The following is a 21,247-nucleotide window of genomic DNA, read 5'->3' on the forward strand; positions in this document are numbered from 1 at the left end:
TTGACAGATTACCTAAAGTGTTCTCCTGTAACCTTTATGTCATTTTATATGAAATCTGGATGTGCAGTATTTAGAACTAAAGAAGACTTTAGTCTTCTTCTATCATGTAGTCAAGCCCCTATTATCCCCAGACCTGAAACAGAAGTCCAAAGCAGGGATTTGCTTCGACATCTAACTAAACAAGGAGTCCTCAAATCACAGCATAGAGCCTATGAGAGCCTGTTGTTTTTTTGTGTGTGTGTCCCTGTGCAGAGATAGTCAGGATGGAAATTTCCAGAGTCTTAGTCATCATACCAAGAATAATCCATGAAAGCACATACTCTGCATACCTGAGGCTTGGGTCTCAAATTCCTATTTGGTTTTCTATCCTGGGAAACTAAGCTAAATAATAGGTAGGCCTCAAAAACCATATTTACCCCATAATCATAAGGCATAGATGGGAAGCTGACCAAATAGTCTGTTCCTTGTCCCTTCTCCTTGAAATTACACCTTGGGCCTGCCTTCTGGGTCTTATTTTTCCTACTGTGGAGAAATAAGGATGCAAAAAGACAAGACCAGTGATGGAAAATGAGCCCTTCCTCCTCAAACTAGTGACCAGCTGGCCTAAGTTCCTACACCATTTTCCCTTTATCTGAGTACCACTTTAATTTCGTTTCCAAGTGTAACAATACTTCTTAAGGTAAAGACACATGTAGGATGGTAGTATCACATCAACTATATGGGGGAAAATGGAGGGGAGAATAGACATGTAGAGATACCATCACTATTGTCCAGAAATTATGTCCTATAGGATGCAGCTGGGATAAATGATGCCAATGACCAAACACCTGTAGGAATCCTACATCTCACAGAAGCTTGTGTTATATGTTCATGACTACAGGTCAGGTAATTGATGCCCAGATGGTGAATAAGTTCCATCTATGGGGAGAAAGAAAGGTGAAGAGAGAGGAAAAAAACTATAAATCCACTGAGTGTTCACCAAAAATAAACTGAATTTATTTTGGAACACTTCAGCTAAATTTAAGTTGACTGTATTTTTTTTTTCCATTCATAAAAACTGAAGGCTTCTTAGCTCAGTAATAGAGAATATTTTTCATTTTTTTGCACACTCATGTGTCTAAAAGTAAAATGAATCCCCCTAAACAATCAACATTTTTGAGTGTACCTTATGAGCTAGGTGTTCTGTTGTGTGTTTAAAATTGCCTCATAAAGCAAATATTTCTGAAATAGATACTGAATAGAGAAAGTGTAGGATCATGGAAAATAAATATTTCTCACTTTAATAGATTATTTCCATGAAATGGAAATGGCCATGAAAATAAGCACACTGATTTATGTTCCAACAGCATTGTATAAGAATACTGGTTTCCCCATAAGTTCATCAGAACATATTATCCAACTTAAATTGATTTTAAATCTGAGCAAATTTTAATGTGTTTAATTAAACTATTATATTTCTTCATGAATTATATATTAATATTCTACCCATATCTAACCACCTATTATTGGTTGTTTGTATTTTACTTACTAGTCAGTGTAACTCTGTATTTATTGTAGTTATTAATTCCTTAACTGTTATTTATGTTCATCCAATTATAATTTGTCACTGAACTTTTAAAATGCCTTTTTAATAGAGGGGATATTAATTTTATGGGTTCATATCTATAAATCTTTTGTGTTTTGTTTTAAAGGCCTTCACCATTTCCATTACAAAAAAATTCTCTAATAATTTATAATTTTGATTTTAACATTTAGGTCTTTGCATCTGAAATTTACTTGGGCTATGGTGTGAGATAGAATTTTTTTTTTCACCAAATGTATAGCCAAGTGTCCTAACAAAATTTGTTGAATTTTTTTTCTTCTTTCTCTATTGATTTGAATTGACATTGTTCTCAGACACCAAATTGCCAGATAGATATGTGGTTGTGCCTCTATCTAATGTTCTGTTTTTCTTTTCCATTGATCTATTTACTTTGTCTCACGCCACATGAGCAGTTCTCATTGTTCTTCCCTTTTAAAATTATTACAGTTATTCCTGTTCATTTACTTTCACAGATGATTTTGTTTTAGCATCTAGGTGATTTTTATTTTCTTATTTACATTTTCTCTATTTTTTAAAATTACTGTGTGTTATTTTTATAACCTAAAAAAGTAGGTTTTATTTTTTTTGTTTTTATAAGGGATATGATATTTTAAATACAAAATAAAGAAAACATGTCTGGATATGGCTTTGCTTTCTTTAATCACCTAGTTTGATGCACATATCCTGATACTAATTCCAGAGGCTTTCTTTTGTTTTAACAACTTCTATACCAGCGACATAAAAAAATAGTACTCAGAGACACTGCAAGACAGTGTGGCATAGTGGGAAACACTTGGGTTTTGATATACAAGACCTAGGATCTAGTTTGTTTGTTTTTTTGTTGTTGTTTTGTTTTGTTTTTTAAGATTTTATTTATTTATTTGAGAGAGAATGAGCGACAGAGAACATGAGTGGGGTGGAGGGGCAGAAGGAGAGGGAGAAACAGGCTTCCCGCCGAGCAGGGAACCCAACGTGGGACTCCATCCCAGGACTCTGGGATCATGACCTAAGCCGAAGGCAGACGCTTAACCAACTGAGTCACCCAGGTGCCCACATCTAGTTTATTTGATAGCCAAATGGATTTTTTTTTATTTGCCTTTAAGATGTATGTATGAATGTATGTATTTTTAGTGAAGTAGAGTTGACATATAACATATTAGTTTCAGGTATACACACAAATGATTTGATATTTGTGTACATTGCACAGTGATCACCACAATAAATCTAGTCACCATCTACCACCATATATAGTTACCATTATTTTCTTGTGATAAGGACTTTTAAGATTTACTCTGTTAGCAACTTCTGAATATACAATATAGTATTTTTAACTATAGTGACCAGGCTGCACATTACATCCCCATGACTTATTTTATAGCTGGAATTTTGCACTTTTTGATTCCTTTTGCCCATTTTACCCCCTGCCTCAGTAACCACACATTTGTTTTCTGTATCTATGAGCTTGGTTTTTTTGTTTCTTTGTTTCTTTTGTTTTTTTGTTTTTTTTAGTTTTAACAGATAAGTGATAATATACGGTATTTGTCTTCCTCTGTCTGACTTATTTCATTTAGTATAATGCCCTCAAAGTCCATTCAAGTTTTTATAAAATGGCAAGATTTTTTTCCTTTTATGGCTGAATAGATATTCCATCGTGTGGAATTCCAAATTTGTTATCCATTCATCCATCAACGGAGACTTAGGTTACTTTCATATCTTGGCTATTTTAAATAATGCTGCAAAGAACATGGGGTACATATATCTTTTCAAATTACAGTTGATCCTTGAACAAACACCCCCTGGACAGTTGAAAATCCATGTATAACTTTTAACCACCACCTCCCCAAGAAGCCTTACTGATAACACAGTTGTTTAACACATATTTTGTATAAGTATTATACACTGTAGTCTTCTTTTTCTTCAAATTTTTATTTAAATCCTAGTCAGTGCAATGTTGGTCTCAGAAGTAGAATTGTATTCTTATAATAAGTTAAGCTAGAGAAAAGAAATATTATTAAGAAAATCATAAAAGAGAGAAAATACATTTACAATACTGTATTATAAAAAAAATCTGTGTAAGGGCACACACACAGTTCAAACCTGTGTTGTTCAAGCACCAACTGTAGTGTTCCATTTTCTTTGGATAGATACCCAGAAATGAAATTGCTGGATCATATGGTAGTTTTATTTTTCATTTTTTGAGGAGCCCCCATACTGATTTCCATAGTGGCTGCACCAGTTTGCATTCCCACCAGCAGTGTGAGAGGGTTCCTTTTTCTCCACATCCTTGTCAACACTTGCTGTTTCTTGTGTTTTTGAAGATAGCCATTCTAACAAGTGGGAGATGATATCTCACTGTGGTTTTGATTTGCATTTCCCTGATGATTAGTGATGTTAAGCATTTTTTCATCTTCCTAGTGTTCATCTGTATACCTTCTTTGGAAAAATGTCTATTTAGATCCTCTGACCATTTTTGTTCATTTCTTTGTTTTGTTTTGTTTTGTTTTTTTAGAGAGAGAGTGTGTGTTTGAGTTGGGGGGATGGAGGGGCAGAGGGAGAGGAAGAGAGAGAGAATCTTAAGCAGCACAGAGCCCGACCTGGGACTGATCTCATGATCCTGAGATCATGACCTGAGCTGAAACCAAGAGTTGGATGCTTAACTGACTGAGCCACCCAGGCACCCCTAACCAGTCTTAATCAGATGATGATGATTTTGCTGTTGAGTTGTATGAATTCCTAATACATTTTGGCTATTTGCCCCTTATCAGATGTATGATTTGCAAATATATTCTCCCATTCGGTAGATAGCCTTTTCATTTTGTTGATGGTTTAATTTCCTGTACGGAGGCTTTTAAGTGACTTGTAGTCCCATTTGTTTATTTTTGCTTTATTACCTTTGCATTGGGAGTCAGATCCAAAAAATCATTGCCAAAATTGATGTCAAGATGCTTACCACCTATTTTTTTTTCCTAGGAGTTTTATGGTTTCAGGTCTTATATTCAAGTCTTTAATCCATTTTGAGTTAATTTTTTGTGTAAATGCAAATACTAGTCTAGTTTTATTCTTCGGTATGTAGCTGTCCTGTCCTCATAGTATACTGTCTGTTTTGTCATAAATTAATTGGGCATATATGCATGGGTTTATATCTGGCTATTTATTTTGTTCCTTGGGTCTATGTGTCTGTTTTTTGTATCAATAGAATATTGCTTTGATTACTATAGATTTGTAATATTTTTTGAAATAAGGTAGTGTGATCCAGCTTAGTTTTCTCACGATTGTTGGGCTATTCTGGGTCTTTTGTGGTTCCATACACATTTTAGGAGTGTATATGTCCTATTTCTCTGGAAAAATGCCATTGAAATTTTGATAGGGATTGCATTGAATCTGTAGATTGGACACTTTAACTATTAATTCTTCCGATCTATGAGCATGAAATATCTTTCCATTTATTTGTGCTTTCTTCAATTTCTTTCATTAATGTCTCATAGTTTTCAATGTACAGATTTTTTACCTCTTTAAATGTATTCTAAATATTATTTTTCATGTAATTGTGAATGGGATTGTTTTCTTAATTTCTCTTTCTGATGATTATTAGTATATAAAAATACAACAGATATTTGTGTATTGATTTTATATCCTGCTATTTTACCTAATATATTTATTAGTTTTAACATTTTTTTTTTGGTTGAGTCTTTAGGATTTTTCTATACATATCATGTCATCTGCAAAAAGTGATAGTTTTACTTCTTTCTTTCCAATTTGGATGTCTTTCATTTCTTTTTCTTGCCTAATTGTTCTGATTGGCACTTCCAGTACTATGTTCAATAATAGTAGTGAAAGTGGACATCTTTGTCTTGTTCCTGACTTTAGAGGAAAAGTTCTCAGCTTTAGCTGAGGACTTGTTGTACATGGTCTTTTTTTATGCTGATGTACGGTTCCCATTATACCCACTTTGTTGAAAGTTTCCTTTTTATCATAAATGGATGTTGAATTTTGTCAAGTGCTTTTTATGAATCTGTTGGGATGACTATATAATTTTTATCCCTCATTTTGTTAATGTGGTATATCACATTGATTGGTTTGCAGATGTTGAACTATCCTTGCATCCTTGGAGTAAATCCTACTTGATCATAGTGTATGATCCTTTTAATGTATTGTTGAATTCAGTTTGCTAATATTTTATAGAAGATTTTTGCATTTATCTTCATCAGGGATACTATAGTTATCTTTTTTTATGGTGCCCTTTTTCTTGTTTTGGTTTCAGGGTAATTATGACCTCATAAAATAAGTTTAGAAGCTTTCTCTTCTATTTTTTTTTGGAAAAATCTTTTCCTAGGTTTTTCAGCAATGCATTTTTTTTAATTGAAGTACAGTTGACACACCATATTACATTACATTAGTTTCAAGTGTACAACATAGTGATTCAACAAGTCTACATGTCATGCTATGCTCACCACAGGTGTAGCTACCATCTGTCACCATACAGCACTATTACAACACCATTGACTATATTCTCTATGCTGTACCTTTTACCCTCATGACTTATTCATGGAAGTCTGTATCTCCCACTTCCCTACACTCATTTTGTCCATCTCCTCACTCCTGTCCCTTTTGGCAACCATCAGTTTGTTCTATTTTGGGGTCTCTTTCTGCTTTTTGTTTGTTTATTCATTTTTTTTAAGTTCCGCACATAAATGAAATCATATGGTATTTGTCTTTCTCTCTCTGACTTATTTCACTTAGCATCATACTTTCTAGGTCCATCCATGGTGTCACAAATGGCAGATCTCACCTTATTTATTCATTCATTCATTCATTCATTATTTTTTAAATTCCATTATAATTAACATACAGTATTGTATTAGTTTCGGGTGGACAATATAGTGATTCAACAATTCTATACATTACTCAGTGCTCATCATGGTAAGTGTATTCTTAATCCCCTTCACCTATTTCACCCATTGCCCACCCTCTTCCCCTCTGGTAACCATCAGTTTGTTCTTTATAGTTAAGAGTCTGTGTCTTGGTTTGTCTCTCCCTCTCTCTCTCTTTCTCTCTTTTCCTTTTCTTGTTTATTTTTTTTCTTAAATTCCACACATGATTGAAATCACATGGTATTTGTCTTTCTCTGACTTATTTCACTTAGCATTTTGTCCTCTAGCTCCATCCATATTACTGCAGACGGAAAGATTTCATTCTTTTAATGGCTGAATAATATTCCCTTGGATATGTATACCACACTTTATTTATCCATTCATCTATCGATGGACACTGGGCTGCTTCCATATCTTGGTTATTATAAATAATGCTGCAATAAACATAGGGTGGAAAAGTTTGAGAAAGATTGTTATTACTTCTTTGAATGTTTGGTAGAATTCACAAGTGAAGCTGTTTAGTCATGGACTTTTGTTTGTTGAGAGGTTTTTGATTAATGATTCAATCTCCTTAGCAGTAATCAATTTATTCAGAGATTTTTATTTCCATGATTCAGTCTTTGAAGCTTGTATGTTTCTAGGAATTTATGCATTTCCTTTAGGTTGTCAAATGTGTCAATGTATAATTATTTATAGTAGTCTCTTATGATCCTTGTCTTTCTGCGGTATTCGTTATAATGTCTCCTCTTTTTTTTTTTCTGATTTTATTTGAGCCTTCTCTTTTATTCTTTGTTTGCCAATTTTATTTGTCTTTTCAAAGGACCAGCTTAGTTTCATTGAACTTTTCTATTGTCTTTTCAGTCTCTATTTCATTTATTTCCAGTCTGATCTGGGTTTTTTCCTCCTTCTACTAACTTTGGGAGTTTGTTCTTCTTTGACTAGGAAGCTGTTTTTCTCTCCCTCAATTCTGAATGTTAACTTTGCCTGGTAGAGTGTTCCTAGTTGGACTTTTTTTTCTTTTCAGCACTCTGAATATATTGTTCCTTTTTCTTCTGGTCTGCAAAGTTTCTGCTGAAAAATCTGCTGATAGTCTTATTAGGGTTCCCTTGTACATAACAAGGTGTTTTTCTCTTGCTCCTTTTAAGAACCTCTCTTTGTCTTCAACTTTTGACCTCTCAATTATAGTGTGTCTTGGTGTGGATCTGTTTAGGTTCATTTTATTTGGAATTTTCTAGGTTTCTTGAATCTGGATGTCAGTTTCCTTCTCGAAGTTAGGGAAGTTTTTAGCTATTATTCTTCAAATAAATTTTCTTCCCCTTTCACTCTTTTCTTCTTCTGGGACCCTCATAATGAAAGTGTTATTCTATTTCATGTTGTCCTGAAAGTTCTTTAAGCTATCTTCTCTTTTTAAAATTCTTTTTTTTTTCTTTTTGCTGTTCTGATTGGGTGAGTTCCACCGCTATGCCTTTGAAATCACTGATCCTTTCTTCTGCTTCATTAGCGTGCTTTTGAAACCTGCTAGTATATTTTTCAGTTCACTTATATTTTTTTAGCTCTGTGATTTCTGTTTGGTATTTTATTATTTTTTCTATCTCTTCATTGAAGTTCGTACCTTATTCATCCATTCTTCTTCCAAGTTGGTGAGTAGTTTTATGACTAGTACCTTGAACTCTTTATTAGGCAAATTATTTATCTCTGTTTCATTAAATTTTTTTCTGAAGTTTTATTTTGTCCTCTTGTTTGGAAAATACTCCTCTGTTTCCTCATTTTGCTTGGCTCTCTATGTTTGTTTCTATGTATTAGATAAAACAGCCACTTCTCCCAGTCTTGAAGGAGTGACCTTGTGTAGAAGATGAATTTTATCATTCAACTTTACCTCAGTTCTTTGTTGTCTCTTGAACCTTTGTGATTGTCCAAGCAGCCTATTTTATTTTCAATAACTTCCAGTTTTGAGTGTTTGTCAAGACCTGTCAATGTCTGAAAGTGAGGGGGGAAGAATCTCAGTCAGCACCTAGTTTCAGGTTGAAAGGAAGCCAGAGCCTTGGGCTGCCACTTTTAAACTATGCAAATATATACAGTCTTGTGGGACTGTAATTGTAAACCTGGCTGGCCTCTAGACCAGGGCATCTAGAGGTATCCCTTTGGCAATACTTACAAAAATCAGGGCTCCAGATGAGTGTATAATCTCCTTTCTGGGAGACACCAGCAAGCTGGAATAAGGCACAGGGAGAGCTCAAAGATGGCATTCCCCAGCCTATGTTCCCTAGAGTGGCGCCATAGGCAAACCTGAAGCCTGTCTTTCATGCCAAAGCTCCAGGAAAAATAAATAGGCTTTTTTTTTTTCCACAGAAAGACTGGGGGTATGTTTTGGCCTGCTGTTTTTATAGTGCCTTGGGGGCTGTAGCCTGCTAAGAACTCTCTCTCTAATTGTCATGGGACCCAGGGACACAAGCCCTCTAGACCTAGGAGATCAAGGTGTGTCCCCTGACTGATAACCACAAAAACTGTGGCACCAGATATGCATAAAAGTACCCTCTGAGAGGATACTGGCACTGTGGAGCATGGCAAAGAGAGAATGTGAAGATGACACACTTCAATGTCACCAAGGGAAAGAAAAGACAGTGCCTGCCAGCTTAAGCAAGACAGAAGGAAAGCACCAAGATGGTGCCCATATATTGGAGGGTAAAGTTGGTATCCATCAGAAAAAAAATGGTGCTTACCTGATTTAGCAAGGTAGAAGGAGAGCACAAAAATTCTGTCCATCAGTGCCTCCATTTCCAGAAAGTATCCCAATAGGCCCCTTCCCTCTGGTGAATGCTTTTAGATGAGCAAGTAAGTATCCTTCACATAGAGTCTGGACACTTTTTAAACTGTTGCTTCTGCACTGGGCTTTAAGATGAATAAGCGAACATGAGCCCTCTAAGAGCAGTTTCTCTGTTCACTAAAACCCTTTGCATCTTATGGATGGAACCCTATTGATTTCAAAGCCATATGCTTTGGGGGTTCATCTCCTAGGTGCAGGTCTTAATGCATTAGATGCCTAATGTGGGGTAACCACTTTGCTTCTCAGAGAGAAGCTCCAAATGTGTGAGTTCCCTCCCAGTTGTGAGTTGCCATGCAAGGGGAAGGGTTCACGGCAAGACCACATCTCACCCTCTCCTACCCACCTTGATGTCACCCTTTTCTTCTTTGTGATGTGAAGGAGCTGTTCAGCTACTTTTCAGGCCTTTTTCAGAGGGAATTGTTCCATATGTACCTGTAGATTCATTGCGTTCCCTGGGAAGAGGTGAGTTCAGGGTATTCCTACATTGGCACCTTGAACCACCTCCCCCAGATGATTTTCTAAAGCAACTAACCACTTTCCATGAAATATCCTGCTGTTATGTTAACTAATGTTGCATTGTTTATATATTGATTTTGGGGAAATAGCTGTCTTTAAAATATTGAGTATTTTTTTAAACAAACATAATCTACCCTTCCATTTGTTAAGGTTTTTTTTCTGTATTTCATTAAGCTTTATACTTTTTTGATAAAGATTTCTTATTAGGTTTATTTCTCAGGATTTTTTTTTTGCTTCCTCATTTTTATTATTTTTTTATCCTTACTGATAAATTTACTTTTTATTTTTATTAATTTAAATTCAATTAATTAACATATAGTGTATTGTTTCAGAGGTACAGGTCTTTGATTCATTAGTCTTATATAATATCCAGTGCTCATTACAACACATACCCTCCCCAATGCCCATCACCCAGTTACCCCATCCCTCCACCCCTCTCCCCTCCAGCAATCCTCAGTTTGTTTCCTATGATTAAGAGTCTCTTATGGTTTGTCTTCCTCTCTGGGTTCTTCTTGTCGACAAAACCAAAAGACAACTGACAGAATGGGAGAAGATATTTGCAAATGACATATCAAATAAAGGGCTAATATCCAAAATCTATAAAGAACTTATCAAACTCAACACCCAAAGAACAAATAATCCAATCAAGAAATGGGCAGAAGACAGGAACAGATATTTCTCAGGATTTCATTGTTTTTATTTTTATAATAAATTACTCTTTCTCTTTATATGGTCAATTGGTTATTGGTTATAGAAAATATACTGATTTTTTAACATTGTTCTTATAAGTGATTAATTACTTTGCTAATTCTTTCATTAGGTCAGATCATTTTTCAGTTGGCTTTCATACATTTTAGATTTTCAAATATACTGGCTTACCATCTGGAAAAAAAACCCTAAATATCTTTATCTTTTTTCCAATATTTAAAACTCATATTTTTTCTTGTTTTTGCATTGTCCAGAACCTCCAGAACAATGTTGAATAATAGCAATAATGATGGGAATCCTTTTCTCATTAGAATAAAGTTCAAGAAGCAGAAATATAGCATCAGTAGGTATGAAAATTTTAAAAGGCTGATGTTTCATATTACTAAGTTCTCATCTGCAAATATTTGTGGCAAATCTCACTTCGACCAGTAGTGTATAAAAGTACCTGTCTAGGGCGCCTGGGTGGCTCAGATGGTTAAGCGTCTGCCTTTGGCTCAGGTCATGGTCCCGGGGTCCTGGGATCGAGTCCCGCGTCAGGCTCCCTGCTCCTTGGGAGCCTGCTTCTCCCTCTGCCTCTCTCTCTCTCTCTGTCTCTGTCTCTCATGAATAAATAAATAAATAAAAATCTTTAAAAAAAAAGTACGTGTCTAATTAATCCCTAGGCCACATTTTGCAACCAGTAATTGTAAGAAATGAGTCTGATCATTTAACAATGATCTGATGTTGAAAAGACTATGAAGACATGAAGCACGCCTAGCAGCTTAGCTCATCTTTTTAAATAGATTGATACAAAGTCTATCTTAGTTTTGGAAGATCATACCAGCAAAATATGTCTTTCACTGTGGTAGATAAATACACTTTCAAAATGGCTTAAAACGCATTTCTTTCGAACATAAAATGTACTTCGACAATCACTGTTCTTGTCCAGTTATTACTACACTTGGATTACATTGCTCTATTGTTTTTGACAGAGCAGCTTATTTTGCATTTGCATCAGTTAGGTTTGTGAGATTTGTGAATTTCATATTTGCTGAACTTTTTTTATATTCTTAATTTTATTTATTTATTTATTTATTTTTTAATTTTTTTATTATGTTATGTTATTCACCATACTGAACTTTTTAAACTTTTCATCATCTTTGAATAACTGGCTAGACTAAAAATTGCTGCAGACTACATAAGAATCTGTGCAGTACAATGCTGGCAGAGGTCTACTAAATGGACATGCCTGATATATTTCATCATTGTAGCCCATGCTCTACCACAGGAATCAGACTTGCTGGATTATAAATGGAGTAATATTTTTCATTTGCTTCTGTCTCTGCCCTGACTTAGAGGAAGGATTTAAAAACAAAAATATTTTCTGGGTACTGCTTCCTGCGTGAACTCTGCCCATTTTAATCACAAGGGTTTCCTATTTTTAAGAATCAAGAGCTGGATTTTTATGGGTTCTTTCACCATAATGGGGTTTAGGTCTTAGAAGGTTCAGAGCTGACAGAGTGAGAATTTAAAAAGTAATTAGTCATTACTGGACATAGTGCTTTTTGTTTTTGTTTTTGTTTTTGTTTTTTTAAGATTTAATTTATTTATTCATGAGAGACAGAGGGAGAGAGAGAGGGAGAGAGAGAGAGAGAGAGAAGCAGAGGGAGAAGCAGGCTCCCAAGAAGCCGGGAGCCCAATGCAGGACTCAATCCCAGCACCCTGGGATCATGACCTGAGCCGAAGGCAGACACTTAACCATCTGAGCCACCCAGGCGCCCTGGACATAGTGTTAATCCTCAAGAATTTCTACACGCACTTGTACTCCAGGCAAGCTCCCATCAAGTGCCTTTTTGACCCAGTAAAATAAAGAAGTGGGTACAGTACATATTACTAATTTTGATCCTTTGGATTATTGAATCATCCTCTTATAATTGCTTCTCTTCTATTTCTACACATCCATGTTGCATTCACCTAGTACACAGTTAGTTCAGAATAGTTTTTGTAAAAATAAAGAGCTGTTTAGTGAGGGTCTGCTTATTTTATTACTGCCAGCAGCACAGCATTAAAAAGGACTATTTAACAAAGTAGCCAAAGTCTTTAAATGATTGCTCAACCAGCTCATCAAGATGATCTAACAGATCCTCACACAGTAAACTAACTTTGCATGTTCCTTTCTTTATTATTTGTTGGTCATTAAAAAAGGAACAGCTGCACAGACAAGCCCCCAATAGCAGCAGCTATGAAATGATAAAAGTGGAAAAACAGTAACTGTATAGGGGAGAAATCTGGCAGATACCTCTTTACTTTAAGAGATCAAAGTAAATCCAATAATGGAACAAATCAACATCCTGTGCCTTTTGATATGATACACTGAGAACACAACATCATTTTTGAGGTATCGCTGTCCCAAATGCACAACTTGAATTTACTTGTGAGGAAAGACCAAACAAACCCAAATTGAAGGACATTCTACAAAAACACCTGGGCCTTCCTTCAAAAATGTCAAGGTCATAAAAATCAAGCAAAGACTGAGGAACCAACTATTCTAGATTAAAGAAGACTAAAAAGACATACACCTGAATATAATACATGATTTGAAATTTTCTTTTGTTATAAAGCACATTAGGACAATTTGCAAAACAGGAAAGTCTATAGATTAGACTGGATGATAAACTTGCATCAGTGTTACCTTGTTAATTGTAATATTTGTCGTGAAGTTATATAAAAGAATGTCTTTGTTTTACCAGCACGGAATCACCTGATTACTTATAGCTATAAGGAAAAATGGAAAATTCAGCGTACATGCAAGTGTCAGTGGGCTGGTTAAGAATCAGTGTTCCACTAGCGAAGAAGAGGAAGAGAATAGGTACTAGAATAAAACTAGTGGTTTTATTCTAGAACATGAAGAACATGTTCTTGGGAAAGTTGATTGTAAAAAAAACAAGGTCACAGAAAAGGAAGACTTATTTTAAGACTATTACAGATGATCTTATGTATGAGAATGAAACTATACCTTGGCGTGGCCTCATGTGATGTGCAGTGGAAAGATCAGGGGCTGAGCTTCCTCTCTATCCTGCTCTCTCATGGGTCACACAATCTCCTTCACCTCCACTTTCACCTTCCTTTTCCTCCACCTACCTGCCTCACCTATGATTCCAAATGGCATTCCCAATTCCCAAGTCTATATTATGTGGCAGATCCAGCTTTTACTCTCAACTCTCAGTGCCCATTATTTGCCCATTCACATCTGATTGGTCCCACTCATACTTTTGTGCAAGGACAGAAGTTGACGATAATGTGCATGGAGTGTTTTAGGACAGGTGTCCATCCCAGTCTAATCATAGGTGACTTAACAGATAAGAGGCAATGTCACATGGTCTCCTGGACTCTCAAACAGGGTTACAGTCAGAGATTCCCCTAGAAGAATAAATAGTCTGGGGGAGAAATGATTATGACCAGTAATATAGTACTTTAGATAGACAGGCTGCAAACTGGAATATACTCCAGAATACTTCCCACCTGGGAAAAAAAAAAAAAAAAAAAAGGCCAAAATGGAGATGAAGTGGCCATTTCCAGAAGTAAAAAAAAAAAACCTGCTAGGATCCATCTGGAGAAGAGCAAATCAAGTAGCCAAAGTAGAAATGTACAGTAAACATGAGGAGAGAAAATTACTCTCAATAAAAACCGTTATTGGCCTTTTTCAAAGACCTTTCCCCAAGAGCATATGTATAGATTGGACCAGGCACAGGAGGGGCAAGAGGCAGTAAATCCAGGCAATCTGCAGTCAGAAGAAAAGAGAACTGAAACCTGAGAGGAGTTTCCCCCCACATACACACCCCCAGTAAGCTCTCTGCCTTTACTTGAATCTTTTTCCTAGGCTCAGAAGGTCTTGGCAAGTCTGGCAGCTGTCACAAAATACCATCTGTCCTAAGAAAACGGGTGCAGAGGTGGCTGTAACCCAGGGGATTTTCCAAGCGCTGTCAGCATGCATTTTTGCTGGTAAAGGACCACAAACAAGTCCCTGACAAGACAGTAAAAACCCTACAAAGCAAATCCCGGAAGTTGTGCTCACACAGGACCGGATGCAGGTTTGGGTATACGGGGTGGTGGCCACACTCATGGAAGAGGGGGGAAATGAGGAGGAGTCCACTGAAGGCTGCACACATTCAAGAGAGGCTGAGAGAGAGAAGGAGGGAGGGGCATGGGGACTATAAAAAGTGAGTAAAAGGCTGGCCCTCTGAGAATCCGTCAGTATCTGGGTAAGTGTGCAGATTCATCAGTATTGCCCGTAACTGTAGCCTATGGTCTAGAGCTGACTCCTAGCTTGAGGCCATGTTGACATTTCAATGCTGTAAGTTCATCAGCTGATAGATTCAAAACTGTCCTCATAAGCTCTCTTTAGGAAAGTTAGCCAGGCACTTGAAAGGGAACTCTTTGGGCCCGGTCCTGCCATCATTGGTAAGGGGAGGTTTTCTCCAACTTGCTGGGGAAGCCACCTCCCTATGTTTAGGACAACACCTAGATGCTGGTTCTTTCAGGGGGGGAATCAGGTATTCGGTTCTGGCTCCTCAATTTTTCAGGAGACTCAGAGCACTGCAATCATTATATACCTCCCAGCAAAACCATTGCTGTGGGTCCTGTTTTCTTTGTGACCACCCCCTAATGCTTTTTAACTAAGCTCCTGGCCATTGTTCTGAACCAGTGCTAAGATGAGAGCAGACTCTCCAAGGAATACTTCAAAGCCTGCTATCCATGCAGGGGAGTCTTCCTAAACATGCAGCAATAATTTGACTCGACCAGATGTTTGAGAGGAATCTGGGAGATGCTTCTGGAAACTAGAACCTCAGCTAGGCAAGAGCCAAGTGCAGGCAGATGAGAAAAGCACAGAAATACGTGCAAAGGACACACACACACACACACACACGCAAACACACACTTTTCAATTCCACAGTAAACCCCAAGCAGAAGCAGCAGTTTGTAAATACTTCTTTCTCACTCATATGAGACAGCATGAAATACATTTCTGGAAAGATGTCTGAGCCATGGGTGGAGTATCGATCCCCCTTTAATGATGAAAGGATTCGAGGACTCCTTAAGTGTCAGAGTCTCAGGGCTTTCCTGCAGGGAGGGGGCTGCTGTAACCTCTGGGGTTGGGAGCACGGCCCTTTGCAGAAGCTGCAGAAGCTGCAGAAGCTGTTCATTTGTCTGGAAAGAAAGACAAAGGCTAAACCACAGCCTGGTGTTCACTTTGAGTGGTACATCCTGAGACCTATCAGGTACTTGCCAGCCTGTGAATGAGGTTGCCTTTGGCAACCTGCCTTTGGCATATGCTTATGTTCTACCAGAGTTTGAAGCATTTAGGCTTCATGTCTAGGTAGGTGCTTTGCCCTTCCTTATCTTTGGCTGTGTCTACCATGTGGTTAAAGGGGCTTTTTTATAGGCGGTCAAGAAACAAAAATGCATAGGAATGTAGCAATCTGCCTTGTGACACTGGATTCTGGGTCTCCTTAAAATAATTTATACATACATGTTTTTATCTTTTATTTAATTAACAAACACATATACCAATTCCTACGTATACTTACATACCAGCTACCATGTTTAAAATACTCTTTCTAGCCCTTTGTAAATGAGAATTCATTTAATCTTCAAAACAACTCCAGAACTGCAGTTCCTTTTCTTATCCCCACTGTACAGATGGGGAAACTGAGGCACGAGTAGGTTAAGTTACATGTTCAAAGTTACACAACTTGCATATGATGAGTCCTGTGTTCAAAGAGACCCTCCAACTCCGGAATCTTTGCATTACTGTTATATTCCACCAACTTGTCCCTACACTAGCTCTGCTTGCGCTCTGCTGGACAAGGACTTGTGAGGGAAAGTTTAATAACACTTAGTCACTTCAGCAGTTTGGTGGTAATAGGATTTTTACATGGGTATTTTTTCCAAGCTACAAACTCTCTAGGATGATTTGGGGGTGTGTGTACATCCACACTTCTGATCATTCAAACTCAGCTTTGCAAAGACCTAAACATTGTATAAAGAGAGTTCTAGATGATGAATTTGTTAATACTGCAAATAATTGTTAATTGTGGTGCAAGTCATACTAAAGTGTGTGAAGTGAAGTCAAGTCTGCTTTCACAAAATTTCAGTTAAACTATACATTTATTTATCTCAGAAAAAAATAGGAATAGTCTAAATGCAGTTAAAGAAAAACATGCTACCAAATGGTGCCAAGAACAAAAAGAAACTATTCTAAGTGGAAATGTCTGGTTATTTACCCATTGTAAAATTCTAGACCTTCATTTTATTAGTCCCATTAATTGGTTATTACTAATTATTACTGGCTTTTTATGCTGTTTATACTTGCTTTTATTTTATTCTCATTTTTAGAGTTTTACCCATACATTCAGTTCTACATTGAAACTGTTAACATTTTTTGAATGTAGTCATTGTTTGAATGTAGAAGGTAATCAAAGATAGTCAAGCATTAAAGTATCTTTTCATAGCAATAACAGTTGCTTAGGGAGTGTCTTAAGGACATTCTGAGATGAGTAAGAATAGGATTTTGAAACTGAAGACAGGAATTTAGACCTAGTGCTCCCATCACCTTCCCTCCCCGAGGAAGCCTCCTGGAGCAAAAATGCCGGTGTGGGAGTCAGATGGCACACTATGCTAAAGGCTTTTAAAGATTATAAATCCCTTCATCCATAGAGTGCCTATGACAGACCCCAGAAGAGCCATTGTCCTAATGATGCCTCCTATTTCCCTGAAAGATATCAAGAGAACAGACACCAGTGTCCAAAGTAGCCCAGGGGCAGGCAGAATCCAGACCCCCATGGAGTAGGGTTTCCCAATTTGGGGCAAATAAAAATATAGGAAGGCCAGTTCCTACGAATTCAAATTTCAGATAAACAACAAATACATTATTTACAGTAAGTGTATCCCAAATATGTCATGAGACATACTTATACTAAAAAAAAGTAATTCAAATGTAACTGGGCATCTTGTATTTTATTAGGCAAACCTATCAGGGGGGCAGAGAGAATATAGATGCATTGAGGTCACTTACCTCTGTCGACAGATGAGTGCAATAATCTTTTCATCTGCTTTGCCCAGAAGAGTAGTATAAACTGTTTTTATGCAATCAGGATATGAGTATATTTGGGGGAGTCTCTGCCTAGCCATGAATGAGAAGGTTATGTTAGCAGCAAGTGGAGAACACTGGAAGTCAGAGGCACTGAACTCATGCCCTTCCTCTGGCATTTGGTGTGTGCCCTTGGACAAGCCAGGAAATCTGCAGGGAAGGGAGAAGGAAGTAAGAAATTTTCAGCTTCATCTATAAATTGGGATGATGTCTACTAACTGGTTATGGTTTGGGGGAGGCTTAAAAAATATCACCAACCATAAAAGTGCTTTTTGGACACAAAAATTATATACCAAAATATTACACAAAGATGAGATATCATGATCACATTCACCAACTTTACCTGTTTGGAGAAAAATAAGGGAGGAGAAGGAGGAACAGGAACCCCCCTCCTCCTCTGGTCTCTGTCTCCTTCATCTAGAGCTTCTGATGTGTCTTTCATATATTAACGGATGTAGAATCACTATGACCACCCCAACGCTTAGTAATTAATTCAATTCAAGCTGTCACTACAGGAATGACTCAGCAAAATTTGATACTTTGTTAACTTAAACTTCTTAGCTGAGAGCAGCCCGGCTATTTCACAACTAGCCAAATACATGTCAAAAAGAGTTAAGCCCTTCCATGCGACAGATCAAGCACAGGTTTCTTTACAAAATAAAGACGTAGGGCCAATTGTCACTGAAGCAAAAGGCTGACATATAGAAATCGCTATCTGGTATGAAGCCTGGTTATCCTGGCGAACATTCTTGGGAGTCTGAAGATCTGGATTTGAGGACAAACTGCTCCATACTGTGTGTTCTGGGGCCAGTCATTTAACCTCTCTGAGCCTCAGTGTTGTTATTTACACGATAAAAATAGTTACTATCTATCTCCTATAGACTGCTGTGGAGATTAAGTGAGGCTTACATATGTATATAGCACTTTGGGAAATGTATTATATAATAAAATGCAAGTCATAATTCTCATTTATCTATGTTGTATTTGTGTTATCCTAACTGAAATAGAAGTAAAATCTTCTAAAAACACCATAAAGTGTCAAAATCCTGGCATTATTTTTGTCATCTAGCTCCTACATTGATTTTTTTGGACTATATACCTCTCTGAAACAAAATTGTCCTTGCTTTCTTTCAACTAAAATTTGAAGTATTTGGGAGACTCAAATACAATTTAGTTCAGCAGTTTGGAAGGATGTTGAATATTTAAAATGTGTCTTTTTAATCTGAGCGTGTGAGAGCCTCAAGATGATTGTGGTGTCTGCAGATATGCCCTCGGACAACTCAAAGTCAGCTTTATAAAGCTCTCCACCTTTCATACCCAGACAAACTTGTTAACAGTGCCAACAAATGAGAATTACAGTGCAATTCAGACAAAGGGGTGTAATAAGTCAAAGGAAATCTGCTTTGGCAAGAATCATAGTGAATGCAGTGCAGATAGCTCTGAGCTGTAAATGTCACTCCCTACCACATATAGGTCTCAGCTGAGCAGGTAGGGGTCCGCCTTACCTCAAACCACTGAGCAATTGGGAGCCTGACTAATATTTATTATTCATAAGAAATGGAGCCAGTGCATTTCAGACATTTGCAAAACGTTGCAGCCGTTAATGAGGTGGGGGAAGCGATCTGTTCCTTAGTGGCCCCCGACTGTGTTTATTTGAATGTGTGATCATTAGACTGCACAAGTCTCTCCGGGGCTCAGTGCCCAGAGTGCATTACACCCTGGAGAATGGGAAAATACTTTAATTAACAACAGGAGTAGGCAGGCCTGCTGGGCTCCTTCTGTTCCCATCCTCAGGACCTGAAAAGTCTGCACTCAGTCCTCACCTCCACCATTTTCATTACCAACATAAAAGAAAACACTAAGCAACAATTTTGTTTTGATTTTGAAAGACCATTAAATATAAGATATTTCTCCTTTCTTCCTCTGATTCAGTGTTATTAGTAACCAATATGCCAACACACCAACACATATACATATCCACTAGCATGCTCATATACACACTCACACACACACATGCAGGCATGCACAAGGCATGAACTTGATATTCCTGGATATTCCATATGCTCTGCTAACCGTACGGTACTCCAGGGTGCATAGATGGATAACATGCCAAATTGGCTTGGAGTATGCATTCATTTGAACTTGCAAATTTGTTAGTCAATTACTCAGATAAATGATTTGGTTCATTAATTTAAATAAAAGGGTGGCAAATTCCTAGCACATTATCTGAGAGATGATGTGTGTTTGTTTGTTTGTTTGTTTGTTTTTAAATGTTGAATCATTGATTTCTCCGGGGCATCTGGGTGGCTCAGTCAGTTAAGCATCTGCCTTCGGCTCAGGGCATGATCCAAGCGTCCTGGGATCAGCCCTGCATTGGGCTCTCGGCTCTGCAGGGAGCCTGCTTCGCCCTCTCCCTCTGCCTGCAGCTCCCCCTGCTTGTGCTCTCTCTCTGTCAAATAAACAAATCTTAAAAAAAAAAAAAAAATGAATCAGTGATTTCTGCCTGAACTGGTTATATCTAAAACCATGTCATACCCAATCAAAATTTGCAGGCAAGGAGAGTGAAGCTGCCATGTTCACTCTTAAAAGACAAACTCTCATAATTGAATCTTGCTCTCTATGTCCCAGGCTGATTTCTCATCGCATGTGGACATGAGTGTGAGCAGACTGGCTGCATGCACATGTATAGGCTGACCACTCGTGTTGTCCCCATGGCTCAGCCTGTGGGCTGACTTCTTGCAGAATAGTTATTTTATGGCAGGAACTCTAGGTTGACCAGAACTCAGAATTCACTTAATGAAGATTCACTCTATCAATTGATAAGTATTGATTGAGCATCCATTGGTCTCCCTCATTGATATAGGCCCAAAAAACAGTGAGCAATCCAGGTGGAGAGAGATCAGTATCTGACACATATTTGGAGAAGATTAGATGTTGGTGTGTGTAGTTGGGCTTTTAGCCTTCTGGAAAGCATACTTTTCTTCCCAAGGTCTATTAAGGAAGTTTGATTGCTTTTTAGGGTAGTAAGCAGGAGTGGAATAAATGGCAATCTAAGGAAACCTTAAAAAAATAAACTTACTATTTTAGAACAATTTTAAATATACAGAAAAACTGTGAAAGCAATGCAGAGAATTCCTATGTATTCACAATTAGTTTCCCCTATTATTAACATCCTGCACTGGCATAGTACATGTGTTATAATTAATGAATCAATAATGATACATTATTATTAATTAAGGTTCATACTTTATTTCAATTTCTTTCCTTTTTGCCTTAGGTCCCCATTTCTCTTCCAGTTTCAAGATACTACATTTCACTATATTATCTCCACCCAAGATACTACGTTACACTACAAGATACTGCTTTCAGTCTTCATGTCTCCTGAGGCTCCTCTGGGCTGAGACAGTTCCTCAGACTTTATTTTTATGACCTTGGAAGTTTGAGGAGACTGATTTTGTAGAATTAAATTGGGATTTATCTAATGCTTTTCTCATAATTAGATAGGGGTTGTGGTTTTTTGGGAGGAAGACCACAGAGATAAAGTGCCCCCTTCATTACATGATACCAAGTGTACATACTATCAACATGACTTCTTGCAGACATCGTTTTTTCCTCCC

Source organism: Eumetopias jubatus, unplaced genomic scaffold (assembly GCF_037043125.1).
Source record: "Eumetopias jubatus isolate StellerSeaLion01/CBP00866 unplaced genomic scaffold, mEumJub1_p1.0 scaffold_6, whole genome shotgun sequence".
NCBI classification, from domain to species: Eukaryota; Metazoa; Chordata; class Mammalia; order Carnivora; family Otariidae; genus Eumetopias; species Eumetopias jubatus.